We start from the raw sequence: 26140 nt of genomic DNA, 5'->3' as shown, positions 1-26140 counted from the left end.
AAATTAAACTAAAAATATGCCTTGTAAATGTTTTGAGAGGGGGTTTTTTGTTGTTTTTTTTTTTTTTTTCCTCTGCAGAAGGACTTGACTTTTAAAACAAGAGTAGTCTGCTTTTTGACAGAAGAATTAAAATGAAACTCCAGAGGCTGAAAGCACTGAATCTTTACTGATATTTTTCCTGATAAAGAGATGACTTCCCCTATCCTAATCCTATGCACATTTTCTTTCCAGTACAAGCTTTTTATCCAAGACGTGTGAGTTTTGAATTGTTATGATATATGCAATTATAATGCACAGGGGTTTGTTATTATTTCATGTCTGCTTTATGCTCCTTCCCTTGTGTTGACTTCTAATAATTGTGGAACAGAACTGGTACAAAATGTTGTTAGAGGGGATAACTTTTGGCTCTAATTTTGCTCTTGATGACTGAGTACAATTTCAGTGATGAATTTTTTTGATCAGAGTGGTAACATTATTTAGTTACAAAGCCACTGCATTTTTTTTAAGGGCAAGAACTTTATCTGGTGTGCTGTGAAAGATTTGTAGCATAGTAAGAAAAAGCTGCACCTGAAAATAACAAAAATGGCCCTTTTCCTCATTTTCTCTAAATATCTATTGAAAAAGAACTGGAATGCACTAAGCCTTCAAGATTTCATAAAATCTGGTGAGAAAAACATCTTTTCATAGTATTTTATTGCCTCAGGTATTTCTTCTACTGTTACAGGAAAATTATTAGTATTATTCTTTGTTGGTTTGGATACAGAAGGGATTTCTGACATTTAAAAACCATGCATTACAGCTTGCTCAGCTGTAGCAAAGAATTCAGATTCTAAGACAGTAACGTAATATTATTAACTGATCCAAATCTGAAAAAAAAAAAAATCTTAATTTTCTTGTTCTTATACTTTTCCTAACATTATTCCTGTAAGTAATCTGCATGGTGGGATAAGGGATTGCACTTTTGTAACTGTGCTACCAGCTGGGGCAGGATATAGCTGTGATGAAGGAAAGAAGTTGTGGGTTCTTCCGCAGCGGGCAGTACGGATGACATGCAGGACTGCAGGCGACTTATGCTCCATGTACCCTTTCCAGTAACATTTCCAGGCTTATACATTCACATATTTTATTCATAAACATTGAGCAGAGATTGAGCAGGCTAGATTGTGACTTGCATTTTGCACCCCTGCAAAGGAAAGGGAAGAAATAAGAATTCTTGTTGTGCCCCTGGGACTGGTGTTGGGGTGAGCTGACATAAATAAATGCTGTGAACCTGCTTATTTGTCCTCCCTCAGTGCACAGGACTAGGAATGGGAAGACAAGGACAGATCAATACACTAAGTAGAGCAGCTGAGTCAGGCAAGAAATATTGATATTTATTGTTGGTTTGGGCCTGCAACAAATAACCATCCCTTTCCTTGAAGCCTGAAAAAACAGGGAGGGACTCATGCTGTGGAGGTATGTTGTCTCTTGGGATTACTGCAGAAATGAGGTAGTTTATTCAGTCTTAAAGGTTAGAGTCTCCTGAAACTTTCAGCTCACATTGCGTAACACTGTCCTCCACAAGCTGCTGTGGAGACCCGGAAAGATTAACCTGGAGGCACTCTCCTGAGGGAAGGCTATTTCTTAAAAAGGGTTTGGAGGAATTGCATGGAGAAGTTCCTCACCTTCTCAGTGTGGGTCAGGACTTACATATTTCCTTAGTGCAGAGCTCCTCCGTGTAAAGCAGCTTCTCGCAGCGCTCCTTCCTTAGAGTGGGGAATGGCAGAGCTAACCAGGGAAAGCTACTGGTGCACAGCTGAAAACAGTAACAATCTCTGAAAAAAAATGGCACACCAGATATCATACAGCTGGAAACATTTTTTCTGGCACAAGAGGATAGGATGTTGTTTAAGAGTCTAGGTAATTTAGACATCTCTGGATCTAGGGGGACAATAAGGGAGTTTTAAGTTTGTGCATAGGTGTGGTTAAACATGCAAAAGCCCCTCTCTGGATTTTACTTTGGCAGCGAACCTTCAAAAGATTGGTTTCCTTGTCTGGAGAAAGGGGAGTAGGTAAACTTCCCCTTCCTGCTGATTGCAATTGCCCCTAAAAATAAGCACTAATCATTCCAGTTGTCTTCACTATATTCACAAACATTTCCGTGCGATTAATGAAAGCGTATGAAGGGGAGAATGAAAGTAAACGGAATGACGTGTAAGTAGCAGCAACAGATATGTTTTAAATATCTAGGTCTTTGGAGGCTTATGTGGCCAAACTTTCCCTACTTTTAGAGGTTAACCCATAATTTCTATGAATGTTAAAGTAAATCAACCATGATCTAAATCCTGCTCCCATGAAGTCAGTGGGAGTTTTGCCACCAATTTTACTGGGAACGGGACCGAGCTGTGTAACTGTTATTTAATGCCACTGCCTATAGGAAAACTGAACACATTTATTTTGATTGGAAACAACATTATATAATAATTCCCCAAAATTCTGAGGTTAGCTGGCTGGTAGGAAATATAGTTCTTGGGGGAAAAAGTTGCTCCAACAGCTGTCATTTGCAATATATCACAATGTAAATGTTAATTCTAGTTAATGTTAAAGGAAACTGTCTAAAATAATTTAAGATGCAACAAATTGCATTTAATGGAAGGGAACTTAAACATAACATTATGATATACCAACTGGTTTAAGTAAAAAAAATTGGCTTGCCAGGGAGCTGTTCACATTAGGCTAAATGATGCCATGGGTAATGCCCAAAATGAAGACTGTGATGGAAGGACCCAAAACACTGAGCCTCAGAGAAGTTTGTCCTCACTGTACACTGTAGGAACAGGAAGTAATTTGTGACACTTCATTTCTGTGGTGAAGCATCCTTTCCTCCCACAACGCACAGGCTTTTGTGCCTTTCACCAATGTATGATGGTGGTAGAAGGGGGTCTACCAGTTCTTCACTTGGTCTCGCCATGGCTGGTCCAGGGGGAAACCCTGCTGCCATGCTGGAACAGGCTCTGTGGCCTCCCCCCCACACCTGGAGGTGTCTTTCTCCCTCCTGATCTCCAATACAGATGCAAAATGCAAAACGTGTCACTTTTAGAGCAAGTTTTCACCTTGAATATATCCTCAGGGCAAGTACACAGTCTTATGTATAATATGTAAAAATAATTCCACAGAGTAATCTGAGACCACTCAAAAATGTGCATGCAGCAGGTACTTGCTCTAAAGCAGTACGCATCACATCTTTGGCTAAAGTTGAAATAATTTATTTAAAACTGGGACAACTGTGCAGTAATACAATTGTAAAATTTCTCTTTGTGTCCAGAGATAAGTATCTGACTGAAAGCTATCAAAATTTCAAGAGTGCTCAGTCACAGACATAATAATACTGTGCTTACTTGTGTGATGAAAATTGCTGTCGGGAGCCTGACAAATCTCAGTAGATGTTATCCAGGGTAATAACCTTGACCAGCTGACTTCTTTCTAACATGATGCATTCATATTTAGATGGGGTATATTCAGGATATAATTTGGATTATATTCCTTCACATACTGAGAAATAAAAGAACAGTGTGCTCAAATACTGTTTATCTCCTGACAGCTTCATGGACAAAGATCTGGGGAAGGTTGGTGGTAGACAAAACAGATCTGATGATTGCTACAAGCATCTAAGACTTTCATCTCTTTCTTCTTTCTGACTGTGTTTCAGATATAGGGCCAGTTTCCCACCAAGGCGCAGCGCTGCCGTGAGTGGGCTGACCTGGGTGCACGGCGGGAACGGGACTCCTTGGCCCCAGGGTGAAGCCACAGGCATGGAACTCCTGGTGTGGAGGGAGAGAGAGGTCAAGGACTGCAGCCCACCCTATCTCCAGCGAGGCTTTGTGTCAGTGGATCAATGCTGAAGGAGGAATCGTGTCCTCTGGTGTCATCCATATAATCTCCCCTTAAATGCTGCACTACAAAGTTGTTTTCATGGCAATCTTATGATGCAGTTACCTTGGTGAATCACCGTGTCTCAGGTGTTCCCAATTATATCTTTTAAAGTGGTGGAAACTAAAATACTTTGCTTCTGTGTGCTCTGCATTCCCCCAGTATATACCAGAAGTTCTGAGTTGCACCATTTAAAAGCAGAAGCATTTTTGCTCTGTAAGAAAAGGACTAAAACATAATCATGCCTGGAAATTTTACTCAATAGTTGCCTACATGACAGTGGCTCTGCTGAAACACCTTGTTTAAATTAATCATATAACAATGATAATCCAAAAATAATCTGTGGAAAGTCCATGTATGACACTATATCTATCCTTATGTCCACAATCTTTAGTCTCTCTCCCCCTTGTATGAGAAGACTTAGGTTTCTAGAGGAGCCTGGAGAGTACTGTTTGCATAACGCTGTCATGACAGGGCAAGTCATCTTCCATATTCTTTGTCATTCATACAGCAGATAATATCCTGCTCTGAAAAATAAAACTTCATGTTTCAACACAGTTTTTGTTACACTCGTGGAAGAGATATTTTGCACACACACACGAGCAGCCACGCAGTCTGTCCTCCATCACGGTACTTTTCCCAGATTGAGGCAGATTATGGGGAAAGCAGCACCAATGCTGGGCTGGGATTCTGACAGAAGATGGAGCCCTACATGCCACCCTCCTCCTATGAAACTGCTGTACACGTGTGCCTATGAAACAGCCCCATTTACAATGTACCTCCTCTGCTTATCTGCTAGGGCTTTACTCAGTGAAAGGAAGAAGAAAGATGTCATGTGGGGTGACTGGTGCCTAAGGAAGGGGCAGTAAGGCAAACGATCAGTATTGCCTTCCTTGCCCACACTTGAGGATGGCTGCCATTGAGCAATCGATGTTTATTGTGGCTGGATGGGGGATCCTAGATAAATCCAACCTCGCACAGAGTGCTGCCCTGCTACTGTTATGACAGCTGTTCAGTCAGGGCTATCCAGGAAGCAGAAGACCTTAAAGACTTTGTCATCTCCAAGGTTTTCCTCTTCTTTCCTTTGAGGCCAGAAAAGCTTATCTTCAGTAGCCAGCAGTCTTGGCAGGAAAAAATGAATACTTGTATTCACATATGAATACTTTCATTTGCACATGAATATCAGTATCTCTGGGAGGGACAGCACCTCCACAATACCAATGACATCCAGAATCTCCCTGCATGAATAAGGCAGATGGATGATCAAGACAGAGAGATGATCATGCCAAACTGAAACTCAAGGAAGAACATACGGAAGTGTTTGTGAGTAAATTACTCCTTTCCTTATATAGCCCAGCTGCACAGCATTTTCTGTCATGCATTTACTATTTATAAAGCTTTGTAGAGAATTCCAGTTTGTGTTATACTAACTCCTCTGTAGTCTGAGAAATAATTTATAAGAGCATAAAGGCAGACTATATTTTAAGAAAGAGGCAAAGAGCCAGAGGAAAGGTTGAGCCTTCAGCCTGACTTCTGCATGTCATGACATTTGAGAACTTGATTTATCAACCTTAATGTTACATTAACATAAGCACATAATTTCCTAGGATCTTCTCATCAAATTTCAGAAGGAAAAAAAAAAAGAAATTAAGAAGGTCTGAGTGTAACAGCACTGTAAATTCTTTCCTCTATATATTGCATTGCTTCCACAAAGACAACCAGATTGTGCTTTGTAGCTTCATTGTCCTATGAGCTTGGAAGGAAGAAAAGATCCTCTTTTCAGCAAAAGGCAGTTGTGGCCCCAGAATCAGAAGAATACAATGGTTTTCTCTTTAGTGCGTTGTGCCATCTGCAAGGGATGAAGAAAAGAGCAACCTCTGATTGCTATCCATGCTCCAACCAGTTAACCAGAGGAGGTGGACAGGCACGTAGTAGCAAGGATTCTGTGTATAGTGTGTGGCAGGCTTTAATGTACTAAGGGTCCACATGAACCTCCCCAGTTACACAGGTCAGACAGGCTTGTTCTTAACTGCGGTGATAACTCTTTGTGCATTAGTTACTCTTACAACTACTGCGGTTTCTAACATGGGGCCAAAGCTTACATTCAAAACAGATTCATTGACGCTGTATCTCTTTGTGATTTTGTTTTGATTTTATCAAATTCTTCCTTCAGGAATAAAACAAAATCACTAAATAAAATGACAAAAATTTATGAAAAAAATCCATGTTTCATTTTGATATTTCCTAGGTTTTGATTTCTCAGTTCAAATGACCTTTTTGTTTTGAGGTTTACTTTGACTGTATTTAAAAATAATAATGTTTAAAAATCAGTTAACTATCAAATTGGCATATTTTCCTCCACGATTAATGAGTCATGGCAGCTTGTAGCTAATCTTCTGGACTACTGATCTTCCTGTAGAAGCAACTGAAGATTTTATTCCCTGAGATAAATGGGATTCCAGAAGGTTAAATACCCCACAGGAGACTCCATGTTCAGTTCAAATTTCAGCTAGTAAACCTCAAGCAGAAAAAACCTTGCCAACTTTTGTGCCAGATGAATCCATTTATCTCCAAAGCTATCTTCACAGCCGTTCCTTACTTACTTCCTATTGATTCACTGCATGTTTGAGTTTTTCCCTATGCTTTCTTGTAGATGTGTTCTTGGAGTTTGAATGCTCTGAAGAAGGGAAGCCAGGAATTTCTGATAAGTACTCAGGTCCCTGACTACAGACTCTTCAAGGTAAATCTGTGAATTTTACATTTGCTTTATGAAATTTGGCTCATGAATAACATACTTGTTTATATGCTGGATGTCTTAATAATGGTTCGGGGGGGAGCTTCATTACAGTTTAGGCTGCATGCATTCTTATAACCCAGCAAATGAAAGAACAAATATATTGCATTTCTATTTCATAATTTATGTATTTCATCCCTATTTTTCGCTCTCAAAATAATTTTTCTGCCATTCAGCACCGACTCCTCCATAGCAGTACTAGACGCTGATTATAAATGTGACATACTCTGCCAGCTGCAAGAAAAGCCCTCTACAAATCCCCCTGAACTCAGCAGTGGTAAACTGAGGCCAGCTATGCAAAACTTCTGTCTGAGACAAGCTGAGGTAGCCATGAAGTTCTGTCACACTTCTTTTGGCTTGGAAATGGCTGTTTTTCTTGACCTCTGCACAACCTCAGGCCAAAGTAAATATGCTACTGTGAGCTCTAAAACCTGATTAGCTCACTGTCCTATTTGCTACAGTCAAGGTAGACCACTTGTGTGGGCAGAAGAGGTTTGTTGCTGGCAAGAACTGGTTTAGTTTTAGGGGAAAAACATTGATTAACCTACCGATGCTGCTGGAGATTGATTTGCTCCTAAAAATGAAGCTAACTATTAATATGTATACACTTTCACTCTCTTCCAGTAGATTTTATGCAAGTGTGTTGGTACCTTTAGGGGTCTTTAAAATGCCAGAGGGCCTGTGTTGCGATTACAAGTTCTGGAATATTTCTACAGTCACTCTACATCCTTTAGTAACCACTTCCTTAAATCCTGCCAGCATTCCTCAATATAACCCCCAAAATGTTTCTTCCTTGTCCACACTGACTATACAAAATTTTCCAAAATGCTCTACTAATTCTGGTGAAACAAGAAAGCATTTTCTTACCTTCTATTGAAGAAGTAACAGGCAGTTTCTCACATGAGGCGTATTCTCAACTATATGGATAAGCAGAGACAATAGATGTTATTACTATTGTCTTGAGGAGATAAATACTTTAATCCCATCACCAACCCCACAGTGTTGTTGTCCCATTTGACATATCATCCCTCCAGCTGCTGCCCCATCTATAACCTCTTTACCTACTGTCTTCTGCTGTACCAGGTTGGGAAAAGATTACAACAGCTTCAGCAGAACATCGCAGGCTGGCCCTCACCTATGTTTTCATTGAGTGCTACTGTAGGGTGCTTGTAAGGTGTGTGTTGAAGGCTGCAAGAGGAAGGGATGGGGAGTACAGAAGTACAATTCCCACTGCTGCAGCTTCTGTGTCTGCAATAATTAAAAGGTTAAAAATTGTAGCTCCTTAATTTCACCTGAGCAGGGTTGGGACAGCACGCAAGTAAATTTGTCTGCCCTGCAAACAAAAAGCTGAAGTCTGTATTGTGTTATCACAACATTCCTGTCAGAAACTGAGCCAAAAAGGTTTTGGTCAGATGGCTCCCAAGAATGAAATGCAAGTGTAAAGGGATGACTTTACACTTGCAGTCATTAAGTATCTACATTTATTTTAGGCTTTGCCTGTTTTCTGCTGTAGCAGCTTGCTCCTTTCTTAAGAGCTTAGCTGTCTGAAGCTTAGCTATCAGACACTGTGCTCTGCGTTAACCTGTATTTTCACATTCATTCTATAATAGATAGGCCAGAAACTTCCTTTCTGGAAAACAGAACTAAAATACAACATCATGGAAGTACGAAGGGTAATGCCATTATCAAGGGATTCCTATGAACTTTTGCAACTCATTTTGGGATGTAGCACCTCCAAGTGACCCTCTCTTAATATAGCTAGTAGGAAATTATGACCTTAAACTTCCTGTACCCTTGCATGCAGAAAAGCTATTAACTTGTGCAGAAAGCAAGTATTTATATCCGCAGTTGAGGATTTTAATACAGGTCTGCTATTTCAGAGGTGAATTGATCTACTTGATTTTGAACTGAAAGCAGCAATATTATGTAATGCTTATTAGCCTTCAAATTTGTGTTGGAAAGAGGCATTCATGAGAGCTATCACCCTTTTCCCTGCTCTGATTTATTCCAACATTGGTGTCTCTGGAATTAGCAGTAAATATGTCCTTGCAGCTACACGAACAAAGGTTGCTCCTCCAGCCTAAATCGTATGAGTTGCTGAGCACTGCTGGAAAGAGGCAGGACACCTTCTGCTTCCATTGTCTTCAGCGCAAATTGACAATGACATGTCACCCTTGCACAGCTCACTGGGTTGCAGGGCTGGGCTTATAATGAATTCACAGGGTTTTTTCCATGCCTTGGTCCAGATCATTGATAAGAAAAATATGCTAAAATTTGGTGAGAGGAAAGAAAATGCGATAGCAATTGTCCTGGTTTCGGCTGGGATAGAGTTAATTTTCTTCATAGTAGCTGGTATAGTGCTGTGTTTTGGATTTAGGTTGAGAATAATGTGATAACACACTGATGTTTTTGTTACTGCTGAGCAGTGCTTACACAGAGTCAAGGCCTTTTCTGCTTCTCACCCCACCCCACCAGCGAGGAGGCTGGGGGTGCACAAGAAGTCAGGAGGGGACACAGCCAGGACAGCTGACCCCAGCTGACCAAAGGGCTATTCCATACCATATGGCGTCATGCTCAGCATATAGAGCTGGGGGAAGAAGAAGGAAGAGGGGGGCATTCAGAGTCATGGCGTTTGTCTTCCCAAGTAACCATTATGTGTGATGGAGCCCTGCTTTCCTGGAGATGGCTGAACACCTGCCTGCCCATGGGAAGCAGTGAATGCATTCCTTGTTTTGCTTTGCTTGTGTGCGTGGCTTTTGCTTTCCCTATTAAACTGTCTTTATCTCAGCCCATGAGTTTTCTCACTTACTCTTCCAATTCTCTCCCCCATCCCACCCGGGGGGAGTGGGCGAGTGGTTGTGTGGGGCTTAGTTTCTGGCTGGGGTTAAACCATGACAGCAATACCACAGGCTAAATCCTGAGCTTGTGTGAGTCAGCACGGCACAGCTGATTCCAGTGATGCTGTATCAATCCATCCCTGCTGAGGTTCTGCTTTGAATATTTTAATGGCTATCAATTCAGATGAAATACTTTGGATATATTGCTAAATAATGTCTTAGATGCCACAGCAAGAAACAATATCATGCCACTTATTATTGCATTTAAAAACAATATAAGCCATGTGTGAGAAATTAAATCTGTCACCCTGGGAAAGAGTTCAGGCTGTCAAAATGGTAATAGAAATTAAATTCAATTACCTATTTTCTATGTTACCCATGGTAATTCCCCAGAAAATATTAAAGGAAATTGAAGAGGAGATTATCTTGTAAAGTGTTTTCATAATATAATTATTTTTTTAATTACTTTAAGAAAAATCTGTACAATTTTGCACAAAACCAGCTGAAAGTTATAAGAACTGCAGTTGTTTGTCAGATGAAGATTAACTGCCATTGACCGTGACCATCACTGCTGTGACGGCAGCCACACACTCGCTGCTACAGATTTTCCTCATGCTCAGCCTTGCTGTGGTGATAGTGTGGGAGACCGAAGGCAGGGATGAGACTGATGCTGAGCTTTCAGTAGCTCTGTAGAAGAAGGAAGCCAGCAGGGAAGTACCTTTAGGCCCTTTTTCTCTGAGCAGCCCCATTCATCTCTACACCCTTTCCCTGACTCAGCTCCACCATAAGTGTCAGGGTTCCTAAGGTGGCAAATGCTCACTGAAGGTCCAGTGGCCCCTGGACTAGGTAGGAGCTGGCCTTCATTTTCCTGTGTGACTTTTCCAGCTGTGCAGAATGGAGCTCAGAGACTCTGCTTGGCCCAATTTCATCATGCCATGAGGAGTGGAATAATTCAGCAGGAGGTACTGTGAGACGTCATTTCATACTGCAGCTTCAGAGTGAGCTGTAGCCCACAGGTTAACACTGCAACCAGACGTCACAAAGACCTGAACCTCAATGAATTTGCTAATCATTGAGATATTGCATAATGGGAAAGAGGGGCTCAATATAAGAAGCAGAATGGACAGTCAGCTGGGATTTAAGCTCCTTTGTAGATTTAGACATAAACTAATACATAAATATTCTGTAAGTAAAAGTCAAGGACAAACTGCGCTTATTCTACAGAGAAATTAGAATTCCTCAAGGCAGAAATTTTGAAAAGTGAATGATGGTGTCAGGTGTTTGTGTTATGGAAGAGTTCGTTTTTTTTTTCCAGGTCAAGTTTATACAAGGGAAAAAAAGACAAGACAATCCAAAGGAAAAATAAGATCAAAAAGAGGCCATTACATGTTGGTGCTCTCAAAGACTGATGATATTTCCTATCCTATCACAAGTAAATAAGTTAAAGCCAGCACTGAAAACTGATTATATTCTGCACATTAAGAAAAATACCAAGAACAATGAATGCTTCAGTAAGTGTGGGATCAAACAGGCTGGTGTGAGTTTATGGTTATGTATCCACAATCTCCTTAATCCACCACAAGATTTTCTGTTACCTTCCCAGATCCTTAATGGGAACAAATTGGAAGTTGTGGCAGAGATTTTAAGGGCATGCTGTGAGCTGTGTGTGCAGTCCACTCGGTGGAGAAGCAGTGTTGGGTGGCTTTCTGCTCTCGGGAGTCTGACCTTTGGGGCATAACCTCAACTGGAGGGTACAGAGCAGCGCAGAGGGAGGCCAAGTAGCTCATGTGCCTGAACCTGGTTTGCCTTTGCCCTACGGACTCCAGAGCAGCTGACCTCCAAGTGAGCCCGTGCTGAGATCTGCAGTGCTTGACAAGGCTCTTTCTGATGCTTGAGCTAAACTGTTTATAGCTCGCTTGCTAATTTCTCTACTCTTCTGCAGCCTGCGGCATAGAGATACCCTGATTATTAATTGCCTTCTTGTCACCATCAAGAGGTCTTGGTGGTACTTGGAAATAAATGGACTCGGGGAACCTGAGTCCTCATCCAAGCTAGGTGAGAATGACAGGGGGAGTCTGTACCATGAAATGAAGCCAGATGCATCCCTTATCCATCCTGAACAGGCCAGCCCTGGTAGCAGGAGCAGTCTAGCCACAGCACAGTGTCCTAGCTAACTAGCCTTGCAGAGCAGCTATGCTAATAAGCCTGAGCATAGCTCTGACGAGGCTGATTTCAGGTTCTCAGTTAGTATTTCTGAGCTCTGCCACACACTGCTGTGTAGAAGTATTGTTTGTCCGGGGCTAGCTTGGGGCAACCCGCATGAGACTGCACTGCACTAGGCAAGTACTCCCTCTCTCTCTCTTTGCAGAAGTTGCTGAATTTCTCTGTATCCCAGTCACTTCATGGATGAGATGGAGGCTCTTGGAAAATGGTCTTATTTTATCTTCTTTTGGCTCTTTCTCTAAGTGTGGTTTGCATTTCCCTGTTACCTGGTCGCATGGGAACTCAGAGAACAAACGCCATTCAGAGCTGAGTTAGAGTAGCTGGTCAGGATAAGGAAACTTGCATGCTGATAATATAGCTACAAAGAAATAATTATATAGAGCTAGATCATGCCCTCAAGGCATAGACTTGTATTCGGAAGAGTTTTCTTGGCATAAATTGGATGTACTTTGATACTTGGCATGCACAGTGACATGGAAAGTGCTACAAAGGCTGCTGCATCATGCCTCTGGCTGAACCCTCCCTCCTCAGACCACCCTGGCTTCCCAGCAGAGCAGTTGGGGTGAGGTGCTTGCATTCCCCCAAGCATGTGGGCTGCGAGTCTGTCCGACCTGTGTGCCACAGGGGAAAGCTCTTTATTCCTTCTCCTTTTGCTGTGACCATGTAGACAAGCCAGGGCAGAACTAGCCCTGTGTGGTCAAACAGTAGTGCTACGCTGAGAAGGTCCAGAGGAAAGAACAAAGTGTATTAATTTCCTTTCCAAAATGAGAAGCAAACTCAAGATCTTACTGCTGTATATCACACTATGTAAATAAAGCTGCATGGTTGCAGCTCCCTTGTTGTCTAAGCCCTCATAGCAATGAAGTGTTCTAAGAAATTAAACAGGAAAAAAACCAAGAACTGCAACCAAGTAAACCTAAGGCAAATCCTCACAGCTGAGCAGATGTGGTCCTCACAATACAGTAAACATGCTTTTAGCTTGGCTATTCAAAATGTCTTTTTTTGTTTTACATTTTGAAAAATAATAGTTCTTTGAAGACCTCAAGGAAGGTTTTAAGCATGGCCAAGGAACCTGCTCTTTGTAAAGCAAGAGTCAGAAGTACTGAAGACTGATTCTATTTTCTTAATATAAAGTTAGTGCAGATTTAAGTCCCCAGCTCCAAGTGAACGAACAATGCTGACAGTTATTTAATGGACCAAGAATTATAGGAACAGGAGTCAGAGAATAGCCTCAGCTATCATAAAGGAAAAGAAATGGAGAAATACATTAATTAGAAGTTAAAATAAGTCTAAGTTCATATTCTAGTTTATATTTCAATGTTGAATTTCACACAAGAGTTTCGTTACTTTCATTTTGGGGCTTTTCTTATGACCTTGGAAGGTCCTTGGAGTTAGCCAAGTTTAAATTAGTTTTAAAAACCTTTTTATTTCAGAAACTCTCCAGCATGACACATTTAGGTGCTATCATGCATTGAATGTGCTCTTCATAGTTATATCTGTTTTGCTTGGTTTTGATCATGTTTTATATAAGGTTTCCTGGATATAATTGTATTTCTTACATGTCTATCCCTCAGTTACTATTGTGGGGGTGCTATATGATTTCTTTTTAAGAGCATTTTCAAGTAGAGATTTTACCTGTCTGTTTTTCAAGACAAAATTATACCGTGACAACAGCCAGGACATTGCAGTATGTGTCACGCAGGCAGACTTCTACGAATTCAGAACAATCACCTTTACATCTTAAACCTGCAAACGATAAAAAGTGCCAGCAAAGTGGCATCACAGTCTACTTTGATAGAACATTCAAAGCAAGCAAATCAGCAATGTATTTCCGTTTTCTAAGTCCTCTGTCAGCCCACTTCTGGCTGATCTCAGCTCTGTATTCTAGTGTTGATGCAAATTTGCCAAGTGATGGCATGCCCATCAGACTACATGAAAGAAAACATGACAGCCAGGACAACAAACTCTGTAGCAGGTTAATGACCTGTACTAGCACGACCATTTTCTTTGTTTGCTATAGTTCAAGTCAGCCTTTCATTAACACTCTTTACTCCTATAGTTAGAGGAGATCTTCCAGTCTATACATTGAATTTGTTCTTTGCCATTTTAGTATTACTGGGTTATCCCAACTATCTAAACCCTTTAATAAAACACATGACTTCATCAGTCCATCTTTTTATTTATCCCTTTAATTATTACTGTAGTTAGTTATTCATGGAAACACACATACACATGAGTGATTCAAAAAGTGAATGGCTTCCACCATGAAGAAATTATTAAATCAAATTCCAGAAATCTCAACATATGAGAGACATATGGACAGAAAAGAGAGAAGGTGGAAATTGATAAAGAAGAACTGCAGGGAAGACAACACGTTCAAAGACCTTAACGACATCTTGGTGGAGTAACAGATTTTGAAGGCTAAGATCAGGGAAAATGCATCAGAAGTAGTAGACATGCATGATCAAAGGCATGATTTTGGGAGTGGGGAAAGACAACATTAGTTCTCTATGAAATCCTGTCTCATAATCAAAGCAAAACCTCCCACTAAAATGCCGTTTATATTTTTTGTTGCTTAAATATTCTGTCAACTCTAAACGGTAAGGCTAACACTGAAATTCCTATCAGTCAATGATTTGCAAGATATAAAGTAAAAAAAAGGAAGGGAAGAGGTGGAAGTTAAATCTGCAAGCAAGCTTTGCCGTCTGTAACCCAGCCAGATCTTCTACCCTATTGTTGTCATCGAACAAAGCTGTACACGCAGTGTAAATGCAACCAGGGCTTTACTGATATTTATGAAAGATAGATCTGTGTTTTGTGCTTTGTGCACAGATACGGACTTTCAACTGAAATTACTTGTCTGAGTTGAAACTATATTATAAATTAATTCTAAATGAGGTGATATTTTACCACAGAAATGCGCTTGCAAGCAGAAATAGTTCATCTGTGTACCCTGTTTTGTTTCGAGTTGCTATGAAAATGTGTTTATTTCTTGATTCACATTTGGAAGCAGTGGGTGAAATAATCCACGAGTAATTTATTTAATGAATTTTGCTGGTCTTTGCTGCCCATGAATCGCCACAAATATATGAATTCTAAAAAGCATTCATGATTTGAAACTATTTGCAGATTTCAACAGTTTACATAAATAATTCTTGCTCTGTGTATCAGTAAAAACAAAATGGCAGTGCATATTACAACTGGCATCTGTAAACAGGAGTTAATTAAAATGTATCGGGTGACTTTTTTTGAGCACTTGTATGTTTTTTCCTAGTATATATTTATATCTTGACTACTCTGTCATGAAAAATATTAAATGCAGTCCATTTAACCTGAAACTAGCTCAGGTATTGCTCCAATAGTGTGACTGTCACGTAGCCAACACCAACAAAGGCCAACAGCCCAAATGTCCACAGAGAGCTCTAGGCAGGATTTCTGAGCTTTATTACCTTGCCCTTGGCAGTCAGGCTAGCCAGGGTAAGGTTAGTACAGATAAACACGGTATACCCTTCCTGTGTACCAGTTCACATAAAGTCACTCTGGGCTAGATTTGAGCTCAAGCAACAGGGAAGAAATGCCCTGAATTGCTCTGTCCCAGAAGTAGCCCTGTGTGAAAGTATCAGACCAGCTGGGGACTAGACTGAGCTTGCTTTTTGTGATAGGCTTGTCCCTTAGTCACATCGAAAATATTACTGAAAAGCATAGGCTTTCTTAGAAAGACATCAAGAAGTACAGTTAATATATTTGTTGTTAAAACTGCTATTTACTCTTACACGGCCTGGCAAAAGTAGGGTAGCACAGCATCTGGAAGCGTCCCTGAGGAAAGTGCTCTGAAGAGCCACCTCCTTGAACATGTTTTCTATACCTCTTGTTTACCTACTTCACAATAGTCATTTTCCAGTCATCATAGCCACATTAGTTAATAAATTAAAACACTGGCAGCATAGAATACTTTTATCAAACTTGTACAGACAGTTATTAGCATATTTACCATGGCCAAATTGTTTCACTTGATTTATTTCTAAGTCAGAAACAGTTTCAGCAAATACATCAGCACTCCAGCTCAACAAAAAATGTCTTTATTTCCTCTTTAGCCCAAAATCAAATTTATAATATTCTGAATAATACATTATCTATATCCATCCATCCATTCACCCAGAACTCAATTCTCTTAGGCTGAGCAATGTTTTAGGTTTAAGTTTCCCTGTTTGCATTTCTCCAAAGGTAAAAAAGATCTTTAAAAAACACTGTGAGTCAAAAGGGTCTATTTTCATCCAGCATTGGGAAGGGAATTCTTGTTCCCTTAAGTAGGGAAATTTGTATATATTAATTTACCACTTAGATCTGTGTCCCTTAAGCTCTTCTTGCAGTTACTCCAGCACCTATTTCAGTATTAATCTTACCACTTGTGTTTTGCCTGCTAGGCCTCCTACTGCTTTGCTTTTACAACACTTCATATTTTTCATATTAGCATTAGGAATTTCTTCTGCCTCACAGTGCATTCAAGGCTTTGGGTTTTATTTCACTAATGGGCCCTTTTTGAGAGGGGGGTATTATTCAACTTTGAGCTTTGTGTATTGTAGGGTGGTATTTTTCATCCATGTAAGTATATGCAATGAAGGGGGCTTTTTTGTTTTTTAAATGAACGTAGTTCACTGGGCTTTTTGGTCTTCCATTGCTTCAGAGATTACAATTCATCACTGAAAAGCAAATGCAGCGATCTGTGTAGCAGTTACATAAATCAGCAGGTGAGAATAGCAATGAGGTATGGGAAGAAAAAAAAAAAGCAACCCATGGGGCAGTCAAGACCTTGTGGGAAAGATTAGGGGGCAGATAGGAGGAGTGGAAATAAAGGGGATAAAAGAGAGGGGCCTGGGGCAAAAAAAACCCTGTAAATTGAACCTCCCTGCAAGGTGAGATAGCTGCTTTACCAGCAACCATGGCTGGTCCTCTGACCACCTTCAACACATTCTGCATAGCGTCAACAGAGAGCATGTGCATTAGAAACACATTGAACTTTAGCCCCTGTTCAGACTTGGAACTTTCCTTGTGTTTTCAGAGGCTTTTTTCATGTGGTTGAATCTAAGTGCATGCACAATAGCTTTGAGGCCTAAATTCTGAAAGGAGCAGCACTCTTTTTATATGCAAGTAAGCTTGAAAGGTTAGGACATAGCTATTATCTAGCTTAGGTACACAAAGTCATTACTGCTGAAGTGCCTGAACTTCCCACACTATTGCAAGAAGGATTCCTTGCAGGGCAGTGCCAGGTGGAGAAATTATATTGCCTCCATTGCAGCAGAAGGAGGCTACAATGCAGATAAACATGTGTAGCCCCATGGCTCTTATTTTCTATCTTTTCCTATCTTTTTCTTCATAGGAGTCTGGCTTTTCTTCATGCTTCATGTGTTTACGCTGTGCTTTTGAAGGCAAAAGTGTGGGGGGGTGGCAGAGGCAGCTTCAAGATGGTCTTCTCCATCCAGACCATGTGAGGGACAGTACATCCTGCTAAGGTGCCTGTGTCCGCAGCATGGGTAGGAGGCGAGTCTGGGCTTGGGAACAGGCTTGGACCACTCAGATAGGCAGCACAGGCAAAGCCAGAAAGGCCAGTAAACTCGCCCAAAGTCACGGGGGGAGCCGGAGATGGAGAAGGAATAGGGCTGAGATCTTCCAGGATATCCAGACCCCATTAGTTTTGAATTATCCTTCCTTACTGCAACAGGAGAAGCACTGGAGTCTGGGACTCAGAGAGCGAGAGAGAGAAGGCATTCAGAGAGTTCAGAGACTTCAAGTATATGTCTGTGTGTATGCATAGACATCTCTTTCAAGAATTACAAAGGTAAGTGCATATAAATTCCTATCTTCTGATAAGAACTTTTCCTCATAGAAGAAGGAGGAAATTTCAAACTCCAATTTTCTTTTGTGTTCTGAAGCTAAATGAAAGCAAGCTAAAATGTAACCATGCTGCAACAACAAAGAATTTACATCCATGGAATGCATTAATAAGTGAATACGGTTTTCATGTGATTGCAGTCATGATGAAGAATAATGCACTGTGATCCTATTGTAGCTTATTTCTGCAATAAATTATAGAAGCAGGTTTTCCATCTTTATTTCTTTCCTAGACTTCAGGGTTCTTTAAATCTTTGGGAACATTGTACATATAGCTAGTAATGTGTAAAATATATCTACATTTAGCAACATAACTTTGGAAAGCTTTATTTTTCATCTTTAAACAAATATGGTCATTTATAGAAATTCATGAAAATGTAGTTCTTGTACACTATGTGAGTCATGCTCCAGAGATGCTTATGAATTATATTGCCCCTGTCTCATAGCTCTACTAAAATTCTTTACTGTCTTACTTCACTGTGCTCTGTTCTGCAAATTGTAGCCAACCTCAAATTTTATAGGTATACATTTTTATATTTAATGATAGTTTTTATTGTTGTGTTTATTTTATTGTTACTCTATATTAAATCTTATTGTATTTAATTTTTCAAATGCTGTTGAAGCTCATCAAAACCATCTCATTCAATTACTCTTCTTATTTTATCAGGGACTCCTGTTGTTAGTGGTCAGACAGGCAGGGAGATGTCAGCCTCCTCCCCTCCATGGTTATTCATGCAGTCCTTTTTGATTCTGTGAAGGAAGAGAAAGTACCTACCCACTGCAGATGGAATAGAGAAATTCTAAAATTTCAGAACTTAAGAAAAAGAACAAACTCAAAACTTCAAAAAAATAAAAGGAAGCATATGCTAAATTTTAATGTCCTCATAAGCCTAGTAAACTTACACCTTAGCATCTTGAGCAAATGGCCTCTCTGGACTGCTAATGGAAGCTCTGGAGGCAGTTTGAAAAAGCAGGAAAATCCCAGAGCAAAGGAGAAGTACTAGCCTCCTTCCAGTTTTTAAAAAATGGAGAGGTGACATTAGCAAATATAAAGAAGTGGACGTGATGTTTATCTTTTGCAAAATAATGAACTAATTTGTAATGACTTTCCATACCAAGACTACTGCCTCACTCTAAAAGGTCCTACTAAACTTGAGGAACTACTGGATATAAGGTATAGTTAAAGCAAAAGCAAGTACAAAAATATTCCAAGAAAAGAGGTGTTAATCCTAAACAATTTTAAACTAAGGAAAATGAATTATCACAGGTAGGAGCAATGGAAGATTAATCTACTTATCCATTCATTCATTTAACTTCCTTTTGAACACTGAAGCTATGACTGAATGAATTTATGAGACTCGAAAGGCAAAACCTTTCTTTCTAAAACCTGCAAATTCTGAGCATGCACCAATTTGTATGTGCAAAGCTAGAGGATCTTGCACACAAGTACAAGTATGCAAGTATGCAAAACAAGCACCGGCATCCATCATTTGCCATTTCTATTAACAAATGCTCAGAAGTCCAGTCTTGGAGGCCTTTGAAGATTCAGTCTGTCCAAACGGCAAATAAGTAACAAGTGTGACACTAATTTCTAGGAACATGCAAAGCTTCCCTCTGCCTCATCCCTTTCCAAGACATGATGAAAAGACTTTCAAGGCTTTAAAATGGATGTGTTTAAAATGTCAGAGAAACTGGGCTGTTGGATCTGTTGGATATTTCTTTCCAGTAAGGGGTGTAGTCTTATTTATGCATAAAGGAATATAATCAGAGGAGAGTAGTTTTATGTGTTTGTATATATACATAAACTGGATCTCTTAGAAACTAGCCTTGCCAGCTTCTTTCATTACACCTCCTCTAGTTTCCCTGTCTTTGTTTGGAATAGCCTCACATCCCAGCTGTCCTTCATCTGGTCGCTCTTCTTTCCCAATAACATTATATTGACAAAAACTTAGTTTCTCTTGTCCTTCAAACCTCCGTCTTTGCCCAAGGCAAAGAAGTGAGGGCACAACGTGTGGTCCAGTACATCAAACTATACTATTGCCTTAAAAAAAGCCCCTCAATAATAATCACCCTTTTACCATTTAAAAATTCAAATTAATGATATATCTTTGCAAAAGGTGACATATATAGTACCTATGTGTAGAATTACTTAAAAATCTTCATTTATTTTATCTTTGCTTGGTAAACATCAGTTTTGTTTCTCCTCTCTGCTTCCCCATGCACCAAAGAACTATCCTGATTCATGATATTTGTACATCTACCCACTAGTGCAGAAGCCGCAAATAGTTCAGCAATGAGCTCAGCCTCTCTGCTAACCCTATGGGAAGGAAGGAGCAGCTAGTAAAAAGGAAGTGCAGCTTGAATCATAGCTCTCCATTTTCTTGATAAAACATCACAGGATATGAGGCTAACAAATGAGTGGCCCTTTCTTTGTATAGCAAGCATATGAGATCGTGCTAGCAAGATTCATCTGTTTCCCATTTGTCACCCTTTCATCGCAGTGCAGGGGCTCTGAATTGTTACATATCTTTAAAGCAAGCTTTAGGCATCAAGCTGGGCACATGCAAACCAAGAGACCCAAAATGCAAGGCCATTCCCCCGGTGAGCACTTTTGCTGCCCCTTCCTTCCCCCTCTCTCACCAGAAGACCTGTATGAGCAAGCAAATCCCCACTGCTACCGTCTCATCCCGCTTCTGCTCTCAGCTGCCATGCAGCACTCACCAGGCAGCCGGCTAGGGGAGCAGCATCCCCGCAGGCGTCTCTGGCTGTCCTGCTGCAATTACCCGGCATGTTTGGGAAACTGCTTCCAGGTACCTGGCTTCTGAACTGCTAATTCTCACCAATTACATTATGTCTCACCGCTAATCTACTGCTTGATCTATTTATTTGCCCATTTGCTGACTCATCTCTCTTCCCATCGATACCTGACGTATTAAATAACTTAGCTAACTCTTTCACTGATATGCTGCTCTCCGCTACTTATCTGCTGAATCAATTCATTGCTACTCGCTCTGTTGTTCCTCGAGGTAGCTGACTTAGTAACTTAACTGATTCCCTTCCTTTTAAACAAACATTGTTGCCAACTCTGCTTCCTCAGTTAAGCGTTTCATTTAATCTGTTAGTTCCTTTTTGTCAGCTGCTAAACTACGCTCTTCACTGCTTGAGTCCCACCCTGCAAACTCACTGCCCTGTACATTTGCTCTCCTGTCATCATCCCTGTAACAGTTTTCCTTTCTATTACTCTCTTTCCCCCTTCTCCTTGGTCCTTCCTTTCCCATACTTTCTTTCATATCATCTATCATTCGTACTGTCTTTTCACTCCCTTTCACTACCCATACCACATCACACCCTTGGCTACCATTTTGCCACCCAAAGCAGTCCTTCCCTTCCTTTTATCATTACATTATTTGTCATCACAATATATAAAGATAATGCAATTACATAAATTATGCTTGTAATTACACTTTAAATATGTGGTTTTGATACTTGTAATTGTCATGAATCCACAGGTTGGAAAGTTTGCAATGTGACTGGCAGCAACTGTACAATACAGCTTAATTATTAAACCTGGTTTGGAATAGCATTTTTATGAAGCAGAAGAGCTGGAGGATAATAAGAAGTCAATAAAAGTATATGAATCCCTAGTAATAATATACAGAAAAGCAAAGCAAAAGCTAATTACTAGAGCTGATGAACAGATCATTTTAAATTGGTCAAAATACCCTTTTGCACCCAGGCTGCAAAACAAGCAGCTTTTCCTTTTGCAATAAAATGGAAAATTGAAAGCAATGATATTTTTCCTGTCCCCCTTTTTTTTAATTTTGAATTTTCTTTTGTTACTGAATGTAAATAGGGGAGTGATCAGGTTTCTCCTCTCTTTCCAACCTCTGTATAATTTTGTAAAATGCCTATAAGTTTTAAAAGTTACCCAGAAGAAAAATAAAGATAAAGTTGGTAATCTTCCAACTTTGTAACTTTTCCAAAAGTGGTAGAAAAGTTTCAAAGTTAGGAAACCCAAGGGTCTGGCCGATTCTGAAGAAAACAAAATTATTTGTGAAATTGGATTTGTTTAACATAAATTCACCATCTTAAAAAAGAAAAAAAAAACCAAAATCATAAGAAATTCTCCTTTTGAAATTATTGCTCCTTTTATTATTTTAATTCTTTACCACAATGCAGTATTTAGAAAACTGAAGTCAAGCACACTTTCAAACTTTTAAAATCTTGAGTAACCTCCTCCAGTTTTACTGAAATTTTCATTTCTAGAGATTTTAAAACAGACAAGATTTCCTCTCTTCTGGTGCCAAGCCAAATTATGAAATCTCAGTAACCTTTTCACAATACATTCTTTTTACAACTCTGGTGATGCATATGCTTTACAGGTCATCCTTTTTGCCTTCCCTTATTCCACTGTAAATTTATTTTATCTGAAATAAAACCTGTATTTTTCTTGCAAAAATAAATGTACTTTTTATTACTTAACATTCTATGCAGATTTGATATTTGTAATTTTCTCTACTTTCTGAAATTGTAAAGCAGAATAAAAATAGTTGAAGACAGTCCTGAACAGTATTTTCAGTTTGGTTACTCAACGAACATACAAATGTGACATTAATGTGGTGGGACTGTTAAACTACTCACTGCCTTTTGGAATTCTGTCTCTTCTTATTCTCAGTCCATATCCTTTTTTCTTGACAACTCAAATTTATTGTCATTATAATTTTGCTGGATGCCCCAGCTACAAAGTCTACGAGGAAAAATGGGTTCGATTTTTACTTCCTAATTATTTTCAAGACTGATAAAAGTGGCTGATAGCTGATAGGAGCTGAAGTTCCAGGGAACCAACATTTTCCCACAGAATCAATAGATTTTTAACAGAGCATTAATATTACTCATTCATTGATAACATATTGGCAAAGATCAGCATTTCTAAATATCTCATGCTGTCAGTCTTTTGTTGTGGCTTTTTTGTGTTCTTTAAAAAGATCCACTCTTAAATAACCAAGAAAATATGGAAACACTCAAGGAAAACATTTTCTTTTATTTCCCACTCAATTTCAGAATGCCTAATGATGGCTTGGGCAAACACATGAATGTCTGGCTTGGTGCTGATTTTACGTGTGAAAGTAAATTGAAGAAAAGCTGATGTAGTGTGAAGACATCCAGCAGAGCAGCCATTAATGCAGATAAGAAAGTTTATTATTACAAAAGGGTAAACCAAAGAAACGTGTGATTCAAATATAAATAACAACATCTGAGTGGTAATTAATGAGATTTGTACTTGGGGGGAGAGTCTGAAAATTCTTGCTTTAAGCACAAAACTTGTGAATAACAAGCCAGTTCTACAAAGCAAGCTGGACACTTTTAGTGATAAGCCATGGAAGTTAACATAGATTCATAGATCAATAATTTATAGGGTGTGATACAGTGTTTTGGAAAGGATGAGTTAGAAAAGAACCTGGTGGTTGTAGGGGGTTGTAGCTGAACATGGATTCGTGGTAGTTCAGAGCAGAGAAGGTGCCTGTGGATGCTCAAACAGGGACCTGTGAGTAGAAGTGGAAAAGTTACAATTATTGCAATAATGAGACTATTGCAGTCTCTGGTGTACTGTATACCCTACAGAGTCCACACTTTGGAAAATAAGTTAGTAAACAGGAGCATGTATAAATACACACAGACGAGTATTTACAAGTAGTTTTCTGTTTCTGGAAGATGTGTCTTCCAGCTGGATGCTAAAGTTCTATGTGTTTAGCTTAATACAGAGAAATTTGATCTTGTTCCCTCAGTACCCTTAAATGAAGATAGGATGTCTTCTCCAAAAAAGCATTTCTTTTGTTCACCCAAAGTATATGAGCGCAGTGGAAGAACTATTTGGGGAAATTTTGTGTCCTGTGTTGTAAAGATTAGACAGAAGAGGTAAATATAAAAGGGAATAGGTATAACCCCATTTTTGCACCCTTTACTAGCATCAAGTATTATGTGTATATTTATTGGCAAAACAAATATGCAAGACTCCTGCATTCCTGGAGTCTTGTTGGTCTTGTGTACTGGCTTCTCTCTACCTTTTTCATGATTGTCTAGACAAGAACCTTCTCTGATGCTTTCCTGTCATTTCTGTATGAACAAACAAAATCAGAAGAATGCCTATGAATGTGCAAATGAGGAATGTGAACCCTAGCACATCCGTGAATGAGACTGTTGCAGAGTCCCTGATTCTGGGAGCCTGCTTTGTGATTCTTTTGCTGTTAAAACTAATTTCTGTTCCAAGCTACTAAGTCAGCTTAGAATCATTACAGCATCCAGTCACCAAGTTTCAAGTCACTGCACAGTAATACCCTGCTGTGCCTGTAACTCAAGCTTAGCTTTTTGTTTTCAACTGTTTTAGTCAATGGTAGGGAGGTAGACCTGCAAGCTGACCTACAATTATTCCCTTTATTTCCTTCCCATTGGGAGTATAGAAAACCAGGGAAAACATTTACATACATGGACACTCTTCTTTCTCTCTAATGTCATTGATATTCATGTGCAACAGGCCTCTTCTGAGACATGGGTCACCTGTTTAATATGGTCATTTCAGCCTTTCAGGCTGTGTTTGCTGCTGCAGATAAAATAGGCCTATTCTCTGGTTCATAGGACAGATGGCCTGGCACAGCTCCCATCTATAGAACCTAAACTATCTTCTCTCTTAAAATACTCAAAAAGACTTCATCGTGCAGCCCACTGGGAATGGTCCTGCTACATGCAACTGCCTGAACGGTTCCTGGGTGCTGCCAGGAGGACTGACAGGAGCCGGCTTGCAGGGAGGATGTGAGCAATTATGCAATATGAATAGTCACGTTTCAGTACTACAGCCCATGCCTTGGACTACCCATAGTAAGGTTGTAATCTTGGTGTCTTTTGAGCTTAGATATGCCTAGAAGGTTTTTCCTGGCTGTGGTCACTAAGAGAAAGAAGAGAAAGACCTGCTATGATCTGGCCTATACCTTCAAAGCAGGAAAGAATTGTGTTCTTTCAGCATGAACATGTGTCTCAAGAACTGCAATAAACAAATATAAGGGTTCCTTGCATCTCTGCTCTGCAGTTTCTTGAGCCTGGACTTTGGGCCGTGCCCACCTCTGAGTTCATTAAAAATTGTCCATGATCATTAGATATAAAAGCACCAGCTGTCCAGCTGTACAGAAGACAAAATCAAAAACTGAGAGAAAGAAAATACTATGCCTTCTTTCTGCCCCAATCCTGTGGGCTTTACTCATCAAAAAAATCCTCCTACTGGCTTCCATTTTCAGCTTCTTATTTGTCCCTGCGGTATACTACAGTCATATCAAACTTTTGGGGCTACGTGGATCTACTGCTGATTCTCAAGGCATTGCAGCTGCCTCTCCTTACTAGGATGGGATCATAATGTGCCCTCAGAATCATCATAACATTATCATTGATTGTGCCCTTGAGGAAGGGAGGTCTCCAGTGCTGGTGTGCCTGCAGTGTGATAAAACCTGCAGTGATGTGGGCCTGATGACATTTTGACACCATTTTCTTCAGGACATGTTTTAGTTCCCTTGGGTGTCTTGGAGTGTGATTTGCCAGGGATGTGAAGCAGCAGCTGCACGTAGGGCTGTACAGTGTCTCAGCACTTCTCCTAGGCCAGGATAGTATGGACAGTCAGAGATGTGCTGTCAGGGATGCCTGTGGCTGAGCTGTAATAGCTGCTATCAATGATACTTTGAGATCTTCTGATGAGAAATACTGCAGAAAAGCTAGACATTATTACTAGTGTTAGCTCTGTGAAGAAATGTGCACTGTCAAACTGTGATGGTGTGATTGTAATTGTTCTGTATTTTAAACACTGGCTCCAGTCAACACACACATCCTTCAGATGCCTCTGTTTCCTTCCTTCTACAGTTTTCTGGCATGCTCATAGGTAGCTGTGTAGCAAAACAGACACATTGTTCTCCAAGTACTGTAAATTCTCAACATGGATTAGGAAAAAAAGAACTAAAGTTTTCTTTTGCCACTGTCTTTAAGAGCATTTTCCTAGCAAAATTGTTCTAATCTCTGAACGTAGGTTTCACATTTTCCCTTCTAGTCATTACTGGAAACAGTTCATATGTCTGTTGTATAAAAGTGGGTATTTTACCTTTTGATCTTTTGTGTTTTAATTAGGAAAATTCTTTTTCTTTTTCTCAGCTCTTTGCTACTTTACAATCCTATCCTCAGTGTTGTAGTTACTGGAAGGATATATTTTCTTACACACTGAAAGAAAATCTTTAGGGCATGATTTTCAAAAACATTTGGCATTTACTTAAGCCTGCCTTCTCTGATGTTTATAGCAGAGAAGATTTTTACCATTGATGAACACTGGTAAATATTCCTCCCCTTGGATTAATTTTGAACTGTGCTTGTTCAGTACCACTGCAGATAGGACCTTGCAAATTTTTAATTTTTTTTTTCAGGCTACTTCACTTGAAACAAAGGAGAACACTCAGTAAGG

The 26140-nt window shown here is 39.8% G+C and overlaps 1 long non-coding RNA gene across 1 annotated transcript; it reads right to left on the bottom strand.

Annotated features, from left to right (window-relative positions):
* Positions 1 to 778: 778 nt before the first annotated feature.
* LOC142407773 (uncharacterized) lies at positions 779 to 20517 on the bottom strand. The gene is made up of 5 exons (XR_012775043.1): positions 20374 to 20517; positions 17380 to 17497; positions 7571 to 7620; positions 1665 to 1814; positions 779 to 1183 (listed from the first exon to the last, which is right to left on the bottom strand). It is a non-coding gene; the product is annotated as an uncharacterized LOC142407773 (long non-coding RNA).
* Positions 20518 to 26140: the final 5623 nt, after the last annotated feature.

The sequence above is a fragment of the Mycteria americana genome, chromosome 3, assembly GCF_035582795.1.
Source record: "Mycteria americana isolate JAX WOST 10 ecotype Jacksonville Zoo and Gardens chromosome 3, USCA_MyAme_1.0, whole genome shotgun sequence".
Lineage (NCBI taxonomy): Eukaryota > Metazoa > Chordata > Aves > Ciconiiformes > Ciconiidae > Mycteria > Mycteria americana.
The sequence above is the reverse complement of the archived record's forward strand: the minus strand, read 5'-3'. Positions and strand labels throughout refer to the sequence as shown.